The sequence below is a fragment of the Cavia porcellus genome, unplaced genomic scaffold (assembly GCF_034190915.1).
Source record: "Cavia porcellus strain 051 isolate PalLab524CR breed Dunkin Hartley unplaced genomic scaffold, mCavPor4.1 scaffold_17, whole genome shotgun sequence".
NCBI lineage: Eukaryota > Metazoa > Chordata > Mammalia > Rodentia > Caviidae > Cavia > Cavia porcellus.
The window spans coordinates 42,743,029-42,761,290 of record NW_026947500.1 but is presented as its reverse complement, the minus strand read 5'-3'; the positions used below and the strand labels follow the sequence as shown (position 1 = coordinate 42,761,290).

At 39.1% G+C, this 18,262-nt stretch overlaps 1 protein-coding gene across 25 annotated transcripts in view; it reads left to right on the top strand.

Moving 5' to 3' along the window:
- The first annotated feature begins 531 nt into the window (after window positions 1-531).
- Phf21a (PHD finger protein 21A) overlaps window positions 532-18,262 on the top strand; it is a 182,664-nt gene continuing 164,933 nt past the window's right edge. For 6 of the 25 annotated variants that reach the window (XM_013147442.2, XM_023563022.2, XM_013147446.2 and 3 more), the window contains exon 1: window positions 774-2,989. The gene's annotated coding sequence lies outside the window, so the exon portion shown is untranslated. The other 19 variants (XM_063227833.1, XM_063227835.1, XM_023563021.2 and 16 more) reach the window with 8 other exon arrangements.

The following is an 18,262-nucleotide window of genomic DNA, read 5'->3' as shown; positions in this document are numbered from 1 at the left end:
CCGCCGTGCCTCTTTCCCCCCGGCGCCTCCTCTCCCCCCACTCCCGCGTCCCCGCTTCCCCAGTCCCTCTCGCCCGGCTCTCGGGAGCGGCGGGGGCGCGCACGGCGGCGGCGGCGGCGGGGCCGGCGGGGCCGCGCGGCGGGCTCCCGCGCGGGCGAGTGTGTCTGGGCCTGGGCGGAGGGATCCCCGGGCTGAGGCGGCGGAGGTGCTGCGGCCCGGGGCCGGGTGGTGAATGGGCTGGTGGTGCTCGCCGCTGCTGCTGAGGAGGAGGTGGAGGAGGAGGAGGAGGATGAAGAGTTGGGCTTGTTTGTCTCCCACAGTTTCTGTCCTGCTGCTCTGATTCCCACCCCCCATTCCGGCCCGGGGCCTGAGTGTGTCTCTCCTGAAGGAGGAGGAGGCTCCAGTTCCTCCCCCCACCCCCTCCTCCCCACCCCCCCTAGCCTGGGGAAGAGGAGGAAAGAAACAGCCCAGAGAGAGAGAGAGAGTGAGAGAGAGAGAGGGAGAGAGAGAGGGAGAACGAGAGGAGGAGGAGGAGGAGGACGAGGAGGAGGAGGAGGGAGCAGGGAACAACCTACCATCTTAACACACTAATATCTAAAAAGTGCGAGAGGCCCAGAGCAGCAGCAGAAGCGGCAGCAGCCCCGGCGTCTTCCCTCCCTCCCTCCCCATGAAGAAGAGTTCCCTCCTCCTCCTCCTCCTGCTTCTCCTGCTCAGAGTTCCTGCCTCCAGCTGCCAGGGGGGACAGCCAGCCAGCAGCAGGAGGGTGCAGTATCCCAGCTTTTCCATTCTCCCTTCTCACTCTCCTCTTTTTTTCTTGAGTAGCTGTATTCCCCTCCCTCCCCTTCCCCCTCTCCTCTCCCTCTCTCTCTCTCCCTCTCCCTCTGTCTTGTCTCTGGTGTTTGTCTCTGGGAGGATCAGGGGCTGCCTGCTTGGAGTTTGTGATGGGGGGTGGAGGGGGAGGGGAGGGGTGTGTGGGAGGGAGGAGGGAAAGGGGGGTGTTCTCGCCAGGACCCCTCAGTCAACTTGAGATTTGAGCAATAACTTCCCCTTCGGGGCGCCCCCCTGCGTGCCCTTCCTATTCCTCCTCTCCTCCCCCCAACCCCCCCCAAAAAAAGACAATGGGAAAACCTTGTCTCCCCCCTCTTCCGCCCCTCTGCCCTGCACCCCTCCCCAGGATAGATTGGAAGTAAGTTTATGAGCAGCCTCGGGAGCCTGGGCGCTGCTTAGTGCGGGCCGGAGCGGGTGACAGAGACAGCGCGCCGGGGGTGGTGGGGAGGGGGCGACACATTGTCCGGGCGTGGGGGGGGGCGCGGGGGCCTGGGCTGCCCCCTCCCCAATCCGGCTCCCCCTCGGCCCAGGGACGGTCGCCTGGCTCTTCCACCTACCCCTCCCCACACACACCCCGGGATGCTGTTGGGGGGAAGTTTTTATTATGGTTATTTATTTAATTAAAAAACATTTTTTTTGGGAAAACCATCTTGTTTGATGACTGAGGGATCTGGTTAAAAAAAAAAAAAAGCTGCGGCTGCTGACGCCCGCGGGGCCCGAGTGTGTGTGTGTGTGTGTGTGTGTGTGTGTGTGTGTGTGTGTGTTGGTGCATTTGTCTTGGGTGGCCGGAGCAGCGTTGGGGAAATTCCGCTTATTCTTCTTCTTCTTCTGCAACTTGTTATTCCGGAGAGTCTGCCTGCACCCCTCACCCCGGGGCCGGCCCTCCCGCAGTCGCCCCGGCCGCACGCAGCCCCCGGGGCGCCCCGGGACCCCAGTGCGGGCCGGGGGCGCCCAGGCCGCTCCGAAAGGGGCCGCGGCCGCCCCTCCCCCGCCCGCGCCCCCGCCGGGGGGAGGGGCGCGCGGAGTGGGACTCTTTCCGTTTGGTCCAGCCCCGCCGTGCACGCAGTTCCCAACACTTCTCGTCATCCTCGCTCTCGGGGCTCTTTATTCTGCTGAGCGGTGCTGTTAGGATTTCTCTCTCTCTCCTCTCTCTCTCTCTTTTTTCCTCTGACCACGTTCGCGATGGTGGGTAGCAGCAGCAAGGTGGCCCTGGCAGGGGAGGGGTTGGTCTCGAGATTGGGCACCGGGCGGAGAATGTCTCCTTTTCAACTTTGTCTGTGTGGCTTGCACCCCGGGAGGAGGCCACACGCCGGTTGTGGGTGTAGATGTGCCGAGAGTGATTTCTAAGTAGTTGAGTTGTTGAGATGAGGGTAGGACTGCTAATGGTAGGCAGGTTTTGTTTTCATTGGTGAATCCGGTGTCATCATATTCCGGTCATATGTTGAAATATTCTTTGTTTAGGTCTTGAAGTAGAGGATCTCACACTGCACGTCCACATTGTGTTGTTTTTAAATGATGTCTCTGGGAGTGTGGGTTTCTAGAATTTCAGATGTGAGTGAAGGTCCGGACGTGTGTGGGCCTCAGCTCTGGCCTTGACAGTGAACTTTGTGGCTGTGTTTTGGATTTCAAAGATGTGCTCCATAGCTGGGGTGCGAGTCTGCATTTTTCTGAATGGTAGGTGTCAGGAATGTAGATGCTTGGGGAAGTTAGAGAGGGAAGAACATTTGTATATTAATAATTGATAGCTGAATATTAGAATCAGATTAATTTGGGCTGATGAGAGTTGTTTTTTTTTTTAACAGTTGTGCATTCTAGGAAGGCTTTCATAGGCGTACTTTATAAGGGGTTGCTTAGGGCAAGGAGCTGGGATATGGCCTTTTAGAGAGGCCCCTCATCGCACCTACATCTGCAGCTTTATAGAGGTACAGGGGGCCGAAACAGGCTGTGATGTGTAAGCATAGTTTTCGGTGCTTATGCTGTTTGTTTACATTTAGTGTTCACTCAACGTTTGGGCAGTAGAAATAAATAGGTCAGCTTTTCCTTCGATTTTTGAAAGCTAGCCCCCTCTTTTTCTTTCAAAGTTTCACAATTTACTTGGTTTACAGCCTAGGAAACCATCACTACATTTTTACTGGAAATACTATTATTCATGTTAATTTCGGTAAGTTCCTTTTTCTCTTCTTAAGTCTTCACTTGTGTGTGGAATCTGTTTTGTGGGCTTAACACTGGCTTATTAGAGCCATCTAAAATGTCTGAAGTATGCATTTTAAAATCTCTGTATCTTTTGATGGCAAAGAGAAAATTCTTGTGTGCAATTTACACTTATGTTTATTTTAAAAATGTGCTTAAAACTTTTGTAGATGTACAACTCTTCATAAGTGAAGAATGTAGTAACAATGTTCTTCATTCTCAAAACAAATATTAATATTCCAGGTGCTATTTTTTTTAATATCAGACTTTTGCTTTAGGTAATATAATAGTGTTTACAATTTGACTAGCATGCATAATAGTTTTTTGCTTGAGTGCTTTTGAAGGTATTGTAACTTAGTTTTTAGATAGTTTTACAAGGTTTATAATAAAGGATGTTGCACTTGACACTTGGGCAAGTCTTTTTGGAATTGAAATAGTAATAGATTAGGAAGACACCTGTCTGTACTGTAATGTATTTTGAAGAGATATATGTGATAAATGGACGTTATTATTATTATTATTATTTTGTCTTTTTGAGACAAACGTTGGCCTTGAGCTCATTTTGTAGTACAGGCTGGCCTCGAACTCCTAAGGACCCTCCTGTCTCAGCCTTCCAAGTGCTGGGATTTATAGGTGTAGGCCACCATGCCCTGCTGGGCACTGTTTCTTTTGGTTTGAAGGACCCTTCCTTGTTTCTGTTCAGTTACCTGAGAGGAGCTGTCTCACAAATACTCATTCTCGGCTTACCTGGAGGTCTCTAAATGGTATCCAGCAGGAGGTGCTACAGCAAGACAAAGGACATTTTTAAATTCTGAGTCTTGCCACTTACTGAAACTCTGCTTAGCTTCAGCTAAGCAACAGGATTAACACCTTAAGGTTCCAGAAAAATTTTAAGTAAGTCCATTAAAAAATAACTTTGATAAGTTTTGAAACTGAAATTTTTGCTTTTTGCTTGTTTATGATACTCTGCCAAGTAGATTTTTTTTTTTAATTGTGTGGCTACGTGAAGGATGCTGAGGTTAGGTGTAGAAGGCTGTTAGAATTATTTTCTTTTGAGAAAGGCGTTAGCCTTGTATTGCTGATGTAGGGTATTGAATACATATTTTTTAAAAAAATTATGTGCAGTTGTAGTAAACTAAAGTAGTTGGTATGATGTGAGTCTTCAAGTTTTGCAATCAGTCGTGTAATATTAATACACATAGAATATAGAGTGGTTGAAAGTTTGGCAAGAGAGTTCTTGTGGAAAAATTTTAAATTTTTTTTTTATCTCCCCCTTTCTGCCCCCATTTACGGTCTTCTTAAGGCAGTCAGCTTTATAAATATATCTGGATAATGTATTTAAGTTGGCCTCCAAAGACTGAGATTCTTGAATTATAAGTAAAATTGTATATGTAGATACAGATCATTTCGGATATGCCTGTCCATTGCTAATAACTGCATAAAGATGAAAGTAACTTATTTTAACAGTTTCATAGCATTTATAGCACATGGCTCTTTGAAACTGTTAGTGTTAGATGAATTGATTATCATTGGAAATACTATGCTACTATAGTTGCTGGTAAAGTTTTATATCAAAGTTTTAAACTTAGAAATGTATAGAAAATTTGATGAACTTGCTTTGAATTTTGTGTCTTTGGTAGGCATAATGCTGTACTTATCTCTCAGTAAAATCAGATTAGGTAATACATGTGAAAGTTCTTTGTAAATTGCCAGACACATGCAGATAGTGAGTTGTTGAGATAAATAACCAGTTAATACATGAACAGAGCTTCTGTCTTAAAGTGTTAACTTCATATCAGTTGGAAAATTAGTGCATTAAAAGTGTACCCTGAACACTTCATGAATTTTTGTTTTTTAAATACTGCTGTGGTTACCAAAAACTCTTTAGTTACAGTTTTGAAGCTTTGTGTAAAAAATGCTGCATTGGCAGTTTCCCATAATTCAAATATGATCATTTTTCTTGAGGACCTTATGAAATGTGTGTCCACTATTAAAGTTTTTCTTTCTTTCTGCATTGATGTAACAGTTCATTGTAGTGAATATTTAAGTTCTTAGACTATCCTATAGACTCTTATTAACACATGGAGTTAACAGAAGCTAGGGCTAAAGTTTTGACTGACTCTTCTAACTTTCTGAAAAAATTTTTACTAAAGCTTTCAAGTAAAAAAAACTTTCAAGTTTGCTTTCTGGTGAAAATGTGTACATACGTATGAATTAGTATTACGTGTATATCATTTTTGTTTCTCCGTTTTAGAAAGATGCATGAGGAAATAACTACTCAAATCTAGAGGAGTACACTGAAATATTTTTGTGTAAAAATAACCCCAAAATTTAAAGCCTTAAGTTGTGGCTTTCTTCATAGCTCTGCTCACAAATTTGGAACAGAAAATTAAAAACAACAAAAAACACCCCCAGTAAATTGAGAATCCTTGTGTTTGTGACTATATCAAGAGATGTAGTATCTTAAATCTTAGAAGTGATTGTACTTTGTGAAGTTGCCTCAGTTAGAAAATAAGTGTAGAAACTTCTGTGAAGAGTGACAAAAACATTTAACTGTTTAGACAAAAATGAAACCTCGGGTGATACTAAATTTTTATGCTGTAGACAGTGAATACTAAAGCTTTTTGTGAAGAAATATTGACGTTGTATTAATAAACTTACAAATTTTGTATCCTTAGTACTCTACTGCTGAGGACTTTGGTATTTAGTCACTATTTAGAAGGAGAATGGATGAGATTGAAGTTTGGGTCCCTGATCTTTGACAGAATTCCTTAACATTTATAATAGAACTGATTTCTTGAAACAGGTTTGAATTTTATATTATTTTTCCTGGGAAATATCATAATTTATGTTGACATCTCAGGAATTTTTGTACATGGACTTTTTCATTAGGCTTAAGTGTTCTGTTTAGGAGCACAGCAATACATTTTGATCACATTAACTTTACCAGGTGTATGTTTTTGCTGCTTTGGAATTTTGTTAAGCAGTAATATGTTGACACTGCATTAAATTTATTATGGATTATTATTTGCTAAAGAGCATATGTTTTATTCTCTGTATGTTCGTCTGTATATATGGCCACATCTTTTTGAGGGTTTCATATAATTCTTATGAATTCATATATTAAATTTTTGAATACTGATCTTTTTTGAGAAGGTAGAATAAACTTTTAGGAATAACTTCCCTCTTACTTGCCTACCAGTTCATCTACACTGAAGTGTGGTGAGTTCTTCCTTTGTAGAGATTATTAGTAAAATTCAGACATCCTTGGGTTTTTTTTTTAAAGAACGTACCCCAGACTCTTGAATAGCATTTTGAATACAGGGCCACTTCTTCTCCTCTGATACTCCTACAACCCTCTCCTACTCTTTAAAATTGAAAAAAAAAAAAAAAGTGTGTGTGAGCAGCTCAGTTGAAGGGAACTCTTCTTTCCTCTGTGATGGAATCAACCATGAAAATGTTTTCTGCTTTTTAAAGTAGGTAAGAAGCTGGTATGGGGGCACCAGCCTATAATCCCGTTACTCGGGAGGCTAAGATAGGGAGATCTGTTGGGCTCAGGAGTTTGAGGCCCACCCCGGGAACACAGACACTGTTTCAGTGAAACAATACACGGTAAAATAAATAAAAGTAAACAAGAAAGTGAACCAGTAATGTGGAGTTCGGAAGGGCATGAGACTTAATAGGTTGCTGAACTGGGCTTTATTTTGACTTGGTTTGTGGGCCTGGGGGAAAAACATAACTTAAACACAGAAGCCAAAAAGATGGGTTTTGTTTTATTGTTTTGGCTGCATTGAGAATACAAACTGTCAGTACTTGAAGAGAAGGAGCAGCAGAAAGGAATTGATTTTTTTCTGCTGCAGATCCAAGTATTGTTAACCATGTGCATCTCTAAAGTGACATACTTACAAATCACACAGTAGTTGATTCTTTCACTCAATTAGCAGTCAGAACCCAAACCTGCTTTTTTTTTTTTTTTTAAGTAAGTGTCTAAAACTTAAGGGTAATGACAATAATTTCCTGATAAAAGTGGGTGATAGTAACCATGGCAACTGCTATCTCTGGCCTTATGGACAGTATGTTGTATTGATGAAGCTTCAGATCCTTTAGTAGCCTGTCACTTTTATGGTGAAATGTAGTAGCATGTGTTGCAGGTGATTTTTAGCTGGATTGTGTTAAATTTGTGTGCCAGCTTATCTTTCCTTGTTAGGAATTTCTTGGACTATATTCCACAGCATATTTGTGAAGGTGCTGTTGCCTGAAAATAACCCACCACCTGTGTGAGGCCTCCTAATGCAGATTGCACTTAGTTCTTTCCCAGCCTTCTTTCAGAGTCTTGAAGAAAACAGGGGTGTGTGTAGGACCTGGGTGTACATAAATTACAGCTCCAACTTATCAGCTCGGGTTTGGACATGTTATTAATAGCTTAAAAATCTTTTTTGTGTTTCCAGAGGAGATTACTGAATGAGAGAATGGGGCCTGTAGATGGAAAATTTTTTCTGTAAGTGTTCTTTCCAGAGAGAGAGAGAGAGAGAGAGAGAGAGAGAGAGAGAGAGAGAGAGAGTGAGTGTGTGTATGTGTGTGTGTGTGTGTGTGTGTGTGTGTGTAATTAACCTTGAAGAGTGAAGTCTATAAATACTGAGGAAGAATTTGACTGAGGAGAATCTTGAGAGTTTTTTTTTCTGTGCTGGTGTATGTATGTATTACTATAAGGACATATTTCCTAGTGAGCAGTAATAGAGAATGAGAAATATTTGCTTGTGAGAATTTTCATCAAGAGGAATGATAAAATATATGTTGATTATGTGTTAAAAGGACCTGGTGAGACAAAAGTTTTTTGGGGGTGGAGAAGGAGAATACAGTGTTAAAATTGATACAACTAAACTTAAAAAATGTGAAAAATTATAGTTCAGTCATATCAAATGTTTTTGATTTTAAGGTATTTTTATCATCCTATCTTATAAAGTTTTTCTAATGTGAAAATGCTATTAATTAATACGTTTTCCAGTGTGTGCTGGAGCAACTGTGGGCCAGAGCAGAGAACAAACACATTATATTTAAATTTGACTAGATCTGGATAGTAAAATCTAGTCAAATTGTGTTACATAGTTCAGACTTTCTTGGAACTTGCTGTGATGAAGTGTTTTACTTACTACAAATCCCAGGATGCATTGCACTTTTTGCTGAACTTCAGGTTAGAGCACTGCATGCTGGGGCCTGTAGTTGATTTCAACAGCACCGGGAACCCTTCCTTCTTGTCTACTCCATTTTATACACAGCTTTCCTGTCCTCTGAGAACTTTGTGCTAACAAAAGTTTGATTAATAATATCACGATTATTATGCTGCTGGAATTCTAAAACAAGTGCTCAGAAGCAATGCAGTGCTTTAGTTTTTGGTAATTTGTGTTTTCTATCTGCTATATACTGTAAGATTTACATGTAAAATAATACATATATATATATATATATATATATATATATAAATTTGACTTAGAAATTATAAGCAGTTTTTGTGTGTGTGGTTAAATAGTTCACTTTGTAATTATTCCTTGCTAGTGTGGGCATCAGAAGTCTCCAGTTGTCAGGTCTGACAAATATACTGTTCTTCCTTCTCCCTCTTTCCTCCTGAAAGGAGGGTTACTCAGGAGTTAAAGTTGGATGAAACTTACTCTTTTTGGTATCAGTGTTTTAGTTCAGAGTTATGTGTGTGATTTTTTTTTTTTTTTCCTTCTGTGATAGTCACCAACATGTTGAATGTCTGTACCTTCTAGTTGGAAGACAGATTTTTTGGGTAGGGCGAAGGTTCCGGGAGTTGAACCCAGACCTCATGCTTACGTCCTTGGCTCTGGAAGCAAATTCTTGAAAACAAGTGTTGGTATAAATTTGCTACTCAGAGATGTAGTCTAAAAGACAGAGGAAAAGCTAAGATTTCTTGCAATAATTTGTTTTCATTTTGATTTTTAAAAGTTTTAAAATTTCTTTTGAGGATTCTTAACTATAGTGTTTTAGATGAAGTCTTCAAATTTATGACAAGTTTTAGCACAGTGCTTGGCATGTAGTAAGAGGTCTATAAATTTTTAGAATTAGTAGCAGTATTAGTAGTTGTTACATAAAATAGCATTCTTTACATTTTTTCCTTTTTTTAAAATTATAATTTGACTGGAAGTTCAGGCTGCTTTAATAAGACCTTGAGATTTTTGGCTTATAGTAATGACATGGCAATCTAAGTGACACATGCCCAAAATGATACAAGCCAGTACAGAATTTTGACCAGGATTCAGTTGCCCATCCAGTATTTGTGGCCATTGTACCATGTCTGTGTTGATTTCAGAAAGTTCAAGATAATGAAAGTATCTTTATTCATGGTGTTTGCACTGATAGAATATCCAAACTAGTTGATTAATAAAAATAAGATTCAGCAGGAATGCTGCTGTGTCACAGTATATTTAACTCTGGAAACTCATGTTATGTTTAGAAGTATCTACCTATTACTACAGTTTACAGTATCGATGTCAGTGAGCAGCCCCAGAATGAAAACATAATTTGTAATCTGGGTTGTGTTTAAAATGTTAGGTTCAGAAAAGTCCTAGGTCCTTAAATTATTTATTTCTTTTAGGCTGCTGTTCTTTTTTGGACTCTTAAACTTTCAGGATGTTTTTATTTGTATAATTGATCTCTTTAGCTGTTTGAGATAGAGAAGGGATGCCCAAGAATATTGAAAAATAAAAGCTTGAGCTGCTATGTATGTACCTTAGTGTGAATGTAGACAGAATTAGAGAATTGTGTTTCTTAACCTACTTGGCTAGTATCTACTCTGGCTTTTTCCCTAATGTGGAATTGTTGAATATTCTTTGAATATTATTTGCTGATGGCTGCTATGTTTACTTAAGAAAACTGTGCCTTGGTAGTATTTATTTAAGTACTTGTTTACTAAAGTCAATTTACTGTAATAATAAATAATACTAACCCTTTTCTCCTTCATAATTGTGATTCGCAATTTATTCTTATATGGATTAGACTTTAATGGTATCTTTAGAGAATTTAAGGAATCTGGTCTGTCTGATATACTTCTATACTATAAATTGTTTTATTTATTTTAAGTGGATTTGACCTTTCAAAACCTAATAGTAAAATGAAATATATTCAGCTATTATAAAGAAGTTAAATACAAAGAGCTCAATGTAACGAGAAAAGTGGTCTTTTTGATATGAAGTGTCCAATACTGAAAGTAATCAGGTTTGACTGAATTCTGTCTGTATATTTTATTAATATATTTACTCACAATTCATGAAATACTAAAGTTGAAAATAAAGAAAGTAGAATTTTGCAGTCATGCATACTCACTCTGGGCATACCTGTGATATACCTAGATTGTTTTGTTTTGTTTTATTTTGTGACAGGGTCTCACTATGCAGTTTAAATTGTCCTTGAACTCACTATGTAACCTAGGCTGGCCTTGAACTCATAGTGATCCTTCTGCCTCAGTCTCCCAATTGCTGGGATTATAGATATATACCACTACTCTCCCCTTTTAATAAAAATGTCTTAGGCTAGTATAAATCAGACAGCTGTGATGATATTAAAGACCTGGCTTTATATCTAGTTCTGTCACTTAGATGAAAATTCAGTTTTTTTGGGATTTAGTATTCCAAGTGAGAAATAAATAAGGGCTTGCTTCATTATGCTGTGAAAAGGATTACCTAATACTCTTGAATGTACTTCATTAGACTAAAGTAGTATATGTAAACCTTATTGATTGCATTGCTGGGGATCAAACCCTGTGCATGCTATACAGGTGCTTTACCACTGAGCTGTATTGCCAGCCCAGATAATAAATCTTGAATTTATTTGTCTATGTCATATTAATAGTACTAATATTGATAAGGTTTTAAATATCTGAGTTAGAAGAAAAATGAACCAAATAATTAGGGGTCCACCATGCCTCCAATGGAGAAGTCCTTAGAAGGAAGTGTTTAGACATGTTTATACAGTAGCTTGTTCTTGACAATGTATACTGATACATTTGTGTAAAATATAAATACTATAAATGACTGATGCAGTCAGAAGTTTTTTTTTGTCTTTTTCCTTTTTTATCGGTACCGGGGATCGAACTCACGACTGCCTGCTTGCAGGGCAGGTGCTTATGCCGCTGAGCTAAATCCCCAGCCCCCTCATTCAGAAGTTTTTTTTAATCACGGACTTTTATATTGAACTATATTTTTATGTGTTTATATACAGCTATATTTTTATGTGTCTATATACAAGTTTACATCAAAAAAATAATTGTTTTTTAAAATGACAAATTAAATGGCAGCCTGTGAACAGTTTTTATATTTGAGAGTTGTCTGCTGTTAATAAACCCTAGTTTATCATTGTATAAATGCTAAGCCTTTATAAGATCTTGTTTAATCCTCATGGCGATATTCTGAGAGTTGACTATTATTATTCTACCTCATTTTACAGGTAAGGAAATGGAGGTTTCTCTGGGATCACATAGGTAGTAAATGGTACAACCTGGATTCAAGCCCAGGTGTAGTTCCTGATTCCCTGCTTTTAAGTGTCTATAATGCTGTACAAACTGTGTAATTCCCATCTCAACCTAAAAAGTGAATTACTGAAGAAGTTTTCAGTTTACTGAAATGACCACAGTTACGATGTATCATTTTGAGATTGTTTCATGTTGATTTTGGTTGAGTTAGATCACCTATTTTAAAATAGTAAGTATTGTGATGGAATGGAAATGAAGGCATTTGGGACAGTGCCTGTTTTCATCCTCATTGTGTGTCACTGCCAAGGACAATACTAGCATCGAATTGGGTCTAATAACTATTTCTTAAAAACTGGAGTTTGGGTACTTTAGTGTGATAGATAATTTCATAAATATTCTTTTTTTTTTTTTGTCTTTTTCCTTTTTATCGGTACTGGGGATCGAACTCACGACTGCCTGCTTCCAAGGCAGGCAGGCGCTTATGCCGCTGAGCTAAACCTCCAGCCCCATAAATATTCTTAATAGGCCCAAATAGCTTACATTCAGTCTTTATGTAATGGTTTTGTTTTGGTGGCAGTGTTGGGAATTGAGTACCTTTGCACTGAACTGTATCCCCACCCATTTTAAATTTTTTATTTTAAGGCAGGGTCTTGCTGAGTTACTAGGATTGAGGATTGTCCGGGATTGAGTTTAAATTTGTGATCCTCCTGCCTCAGCCTCCCAGAGTCTGGGATTATAGGTATATTACCTCACCTAGCCTAACAGTATTTTAGAGTTAAAGAAGTGTCCTTTCTTTTAAGAAACACTATACAAGTTTATATATCTGGGTTATGAAATCATTCTAGCAATATAGATACGTGTAAAGTAGTAAATTAAAGTTATACCATTCATCCTGCTTTTAATCTTTTTCTATTCATTTATATATTTTTGATACATGCACTTTTAAGAAAGTGAGTGGAATTATACTACAATACTGTCTTAAAATTTACTTTTTTTTGGTATCAGGGATCATAACTTTGTGCTTGCCCGGCAGACACTTGTGCTGCTGAGTACTTCCCTGACCCCAAAGTTTACTTTTTTCAGATGACTATTGTGGGCTGTTTCCATCATTGAAAACGCTATATAATACCTGTGGAGCAAAAAACGTTTTAAGTTCTGCTATGTCTCTTGCCTTAGCTAATGATCATTGTCACTGTTGAAACTTTTAAAAAATGTTAGCCAATTTAAAGTAACTACACTGTTTTCTATTCTGTACAAGCAATTTAAGAGGCATCATTTCAGAATTCAACTAGTTTATTTTGGTAGCTACTTATAAAGAGAACAGTTGTGTTTTAAAGATGACTTTCTTTTAAACCAGTGGTCTCCTTGCTTGTTAAGAAGCAGTCATTCAACATTTACAAAATAGAGTTTTAATACCAAGCTAATACTCAAAACATTTTAGTTAATAGAAACTCAAACCTGCACTGCTTACTTGGTGTAGAGACCTCGCTTAGGAATTAGTCCTGGTCCTCACATCTTCATGAGGGGTATTGGCTGACCTCACGTCTGTCACCTGGCCCTGTTTACTCAACTGCTGCTGAATGCTATGCTAATAACCCAGTGTTATACTAAAATCATTTTAAAAAGTAAAGTTTGGAGTGCTGTTCATTTTGATTTTGGCTTGAGAATTTTAACTTGTTGCTAAGATTATTACAATTCATCTTTGTAATATTTAAATGGAAAACTTTCATTAAATAGGTAATAAAAAGTTTTTCATTTTGATAGTTTAAAAAAGCCTTTCTAATCCTAAAATATATTCCTTGCCTTTGTGGTACTTTACTTCTTTAGACCAACATTCAATTAAGTGCTAAAGGCTTGTCTTAAAATTCTAAGAATTTGATCTGACGGGGTGTAGCAAGCAGTATTAAAGCTTCGCAGAGCCACTGGTTTTTTTTTTTTTTTTTTTTTTTTTGGTCTTTTTTCTTTTTATCGGTACCGGGAATCAAACTCACGACTGCCTGCTTGCAAGACAGGCACTTATGCCGCTGAGCTAAATCCCCCGCCCCCAGAGCCACTGTTTTTACAAGCTAAGTTTAAGAGTATTTCTCATTGGTAGCATTCGTAAATGTTCTGTTCTTTTTTTTTTGTCTTTTTCCTTTTTACCGGTACCAGGGATCGAACTCACGACTGCCTACTTGCAAGGCAGGCGCTTATGCCGCTGAGCTAAATTCCCAAGCCCTTAAATGTTCATTTTGAGTAGCTCAGACCATGTGTTACTGAGTACTTTAGTCTTCCTCCTAATAGTTTTACAAGTGTACAAGAGCTCAGTTAATATCATGGATGGTGAAACTGAGGCAGGGGAAAGAATTTGTGTAAGTTAAGGGCAGGCGGAGCCTAATTTCACAAACTTAAATTCTAGTCTTGATCATCTTGACTTGTAGTTTCCAACCTTTTTAAAATTATGATCAGCAGTAAGTGTATAACAGTGTGAATTAGGGTGTGTGTGTATGTGTATGTACATATATATAGTTTTTTTTTTTTTTTTCTTTTTTGGCTTTTTGAGACAGCGTCTCGCTATGCAGTTTAGGCTGGCCTTGAACTCACTTCATAGCCCAGGCTGGTCTTGAACTCACAGTGATCCTCTTGCCTCAGCCTCCTGAGTGCAGGGATTACAGGTGTGTGCCACCACACGTGGCTGTATTTTATATATGTTATATATGTTATCCAGACAGGGAAGTTAAGATTTTTAAAAGGTTGAAATGTTAAAATGTAAGTTGCAGTAATTTCTTCTTGAGTCTCCCCTAGAGGGTACCCACCCCCAACCTGGAGACCATTGCTCCAGAAAGACCTTTATTTCTGTAGAAGAGGCAGACTTGGGGACAGCTGGAGGGCAGTTGGAGAAGGTGTGGGGCTTTTCAATGGAGTGATCTATTGTAGCTTTCCGGTTTTAAAGAAACAGCCTTTCTGTACAAGGCTGAAAGATTGAGAGTAAAGGCCTTGGGAGAGGTGAGCCTAAAGGACTGAAATAGAAGCCTTATTTGTTTCTTCAGAGTTGACCAAAGGGGAGAGGCTGCCTACCCTGCTAGCTTCTCCCAGAGAAATGGCAGTGTCTTTTTTGTTGTTGTTGGGCAGTTTATAGAACGCAGGATAGCTTGGTAAGCGGCTTCTCTGTGCCTGATGTGACGTAACACTGTGGAGTATGCAGCATGCATGTTAAGTACAAATGGTTGTGTTTAGCTTGTTGCTGCAGCATTTTTGAGGATTTCTTGAAAAACAGTTATCACTCGCTAGGCTTGGGTATGTGTAGATTATTGAAATCATCCTTTTGGGGAGACCAAACTTTTTAACTTGGATTTTTCTATTTAGTGTTTGTTTACTTTCCCCACCCCCAACACCTCAGAGCAGAATTCCTTTTCTGAAAGGAACAGATGCTGTTGTTAACTTATCAGAACTTGATACTAAAAAGCCTACAAAAATCTTTGTACTGTTTATTTTCTTTATTTAATCTATATGCAAAATATTTTGTAATTATTGCTGCTAGAGGGTTGTCAGCTGATGGTTCCTCCCCACCTTTTTTGTGCTTGGGAGATAGATTAGGAATGCCAAATTGACAACTTGGTATAAAGAAATAATGACCACTGAAATAAAACAGGAGTTCAAATAAAAAGCAAACCAGATACAAATGTAGAATGAAAATATCTTTTAGTAAAATGTTAGCATGCTGTACTTGGAACAGATGCCACATTAATTCAAAAGAGAGCCCAGAAAATGTGGCAACTTTACGATGTCAATGGAGGGAGCCGCAGTAGTTCCTGTTTTCACTGTGTCAAGTTCTTAGTACTACCTCTGGGTCCAGTCCTGTTCTGTACATTTATTTTCTGTGTATATTACACGTTAGTGTGCACATAGTAAATTCATGCTTAATGTTTTTATTCGTGTAATTAAGTACATTGTCATAATGGTAGATATTAGGGTGAGAAGCCCATTAATTTGTAATACAGCTGTAATGACTTTTGCTTTAAATATCCATATTAGGATATTTAGAAACTGTATCGAAAATGGACCCCTCCAAACCTTTCAAGGCACATGTATAATAAGAAGCTAATCTAAGAATTGAGTCTTTCAAAGAGGCCTAGTGCTTTTTAAATGTAGGATTTGGACAAGTTACAAAATTATAAGAAGTTTGCATTTATTTTTTTTTTCCTCATTTAAATTTGTAGTTACCGTTGGACATTTGTTATGATTTTTAAGTAGCTTAGACTCATTCATTCCTTTTTGGTGTTTTTTATGGCAGTTGGAAAAAAGAAGGGGTGATGGAAGGTTACTATACGCCACTGGATATTTCTGGAGTGACATTCATTTTATAGAAGATTGCACTGGGACATCTCTTGAATTGCCCGATTCTTGCAGTGCGTGGTTAGCGTGGATCTGAGTGTGGATAGAGGTGGGCTGGGGGCTTTTAACCAGATTTATAGCGTGCCGCTTCCGAGCAGTGCAGTGATCTAATCACCGGGGACATATCCTGTGTGCCTGTAAAGAAGTCTGGTGTGCATGTTTTGAAAAGCACTACTAGTTTTCTCTCAATCTAAGTCTGTAATTTAATAATTCGGTGAAATGTTAAAAGTTTTGTGTTCATGTAATTCACTGGAAGGAAAGTTTTTAGCGTGGCATAGAGTACAGTGATTAAGCATATCAGTGCTACAGCCAGGCTCTGTGCCATGGATTAGCTCTGTGACTGTGGCCAAATCAGTTGACCCGCTGTGTCTCTGTCTCAGTTTCTTCATCTGTAAAATGTGAATAAATAATAGTACTGTGCTCTTAGGTTGTTATGAGAAATAAATAAGTTAATGTAGACACTAGAAGAAGTGTTGGACACATAGCAAATAGTAAATAAATGGTACTTGGCAGGCTGTGGTTGGGCATGCCTGTAATCCATTACTTGAATGTGAGGACTGCAAGTTTGAGCCCAGCCTCAGCAGTTCAGCTGTGTTGTGTGGCACTGTGTGAAAATAAAAACATAGTTAAAAAGTGGCTGGAGGAGGAAGTCAGTGCAGAGGCCCTACGTTAAATCTCTAGTATCAAAAAAAAAAAAAAAAATTGGTACTTAATCTTAGTTCTGTGCTCTTTTCTTCCCTTCTCAAGGACTGAGAAAAATCCCACTGGGAAAAGAGCTTGTGTTTTGTGGTCTTGAGCCCTGGGTTGGAAATTTGGTATAACCACTTAAAAGTTGAATGTGGGACCTTAGAGTAGGTGTTTCAGCTTCCTTCTGGGTTGTACCACGTGCCGACCACTGACTCAGTGTCTTCATCTGTGATAGAGGGATGATAATAGCAGCCTCCCAGGGTTTCCATGAAGATAAAATAAGGAACTCTTAAGATACCAGTAAACAAGACCTGCGCTTATCATCGTGATTGTTTTTGTTACAGTCCCACTAAAAGTTTATGGGGAAAGAGCAAATAAAGAACAATTTAGTTGGAAAGTTCCCTCTCCCATGCCAAGGTGAGTAAGTGCATCTAATGAGTTCTTATCTGTAAGTATTTCTGGGAGAAATAGAAAATACATGGGCATATGTTACTTTCAACAGAGACTTTTAAAAAATTTCAGGATACTTTGTATTTATTAAAACTGTCTATGACATAAACTGTTTTTACCCCTAGCCACTGATGAGACCAGTCCAAGATACTGAGGTAGTTTGTAAGTAAGTTGCTTAGGGTCAAGTCTGAGGTAGATTAGGTTTTAGAAGTCTGAAGTGCTATCAGCTGGTCAGACCCGTGGCTCTGACAAATTGTGTGTTATTTAACCTCAAATAAGTAGGCGAAAGGAGTATTTACTATATTTTATTTTATCTGTTCATATAACAGTATTGTAGCTTTGTGAACAGAAATTTTGGAAAGTTTTGTTTTGAATAAGGGCTGTGCTTCAGATCAACACATATTTTAAAAATTAAGCAATAACTTACTAGACAGCGTAGGATTTTTTTTTTCAATTAAAAATTGTAATGTTATTTTTCAATAGGTAGAATGGCCAAGAAGTAAAGTTGTAAGGTTCTAAAATGAGCTTACGTGTGATACTAAATGTTTTGTGTGTCGCAGTGCTGGGGCTAGAACTCAAGTCTTGCACGTGTCTGGGAGGCACTGTTTTTTTTTTGTTTGTTTGTTTTTTGTTTTGTCTTTTTCTTTTTTATCGGTACCAGGGATTGAACTCACGACTGCCTGCTTGCAAGGCAGGTGCTTATGCCGCTGAGCTAAATCCCCAGGCCCCCTTGGAGGCACTCTTACCACCGAGCTGTACCCCTAGTCCTGTGTGGTTTTCAGTTTAGTTTAGCTACATGAAGGATCTCGAAAATTTGCTTCAATTGGTTGAATGGAATTAAAGAAATTTTAGAAGTGTATTTCATTTTAGTAAATATATAGGTTAGAAATAAACCTACAAATCTTTGTGGTTGACTTAAAGAATTAATAGTTTTTTTTTTGTTTTTATCGGTACTGGGAATCAAAGTCATGACCATGTGGATACAAGGCAGGCGCTTATGCCGCTGAGCTAAATCCCCAGCCCCAAGAATTAATAGTTTTGAACCATGTGTGGTGACATACACCTATATTCCTGTCACTTGGGAGGATGAGTCAGGAGGATCACAAGTTTGAAGCCAGCCTGGGCTATATGGTGAGTTCAAGGCCAGCCTGAACTACGTAGCAAGACCTTATCTTTTCTTTTTTTTTTTTTTTGTACCAGGGATCGAGCTTACCATCTCACATTTGCCAGGTAGGTGCTTATGCTGCT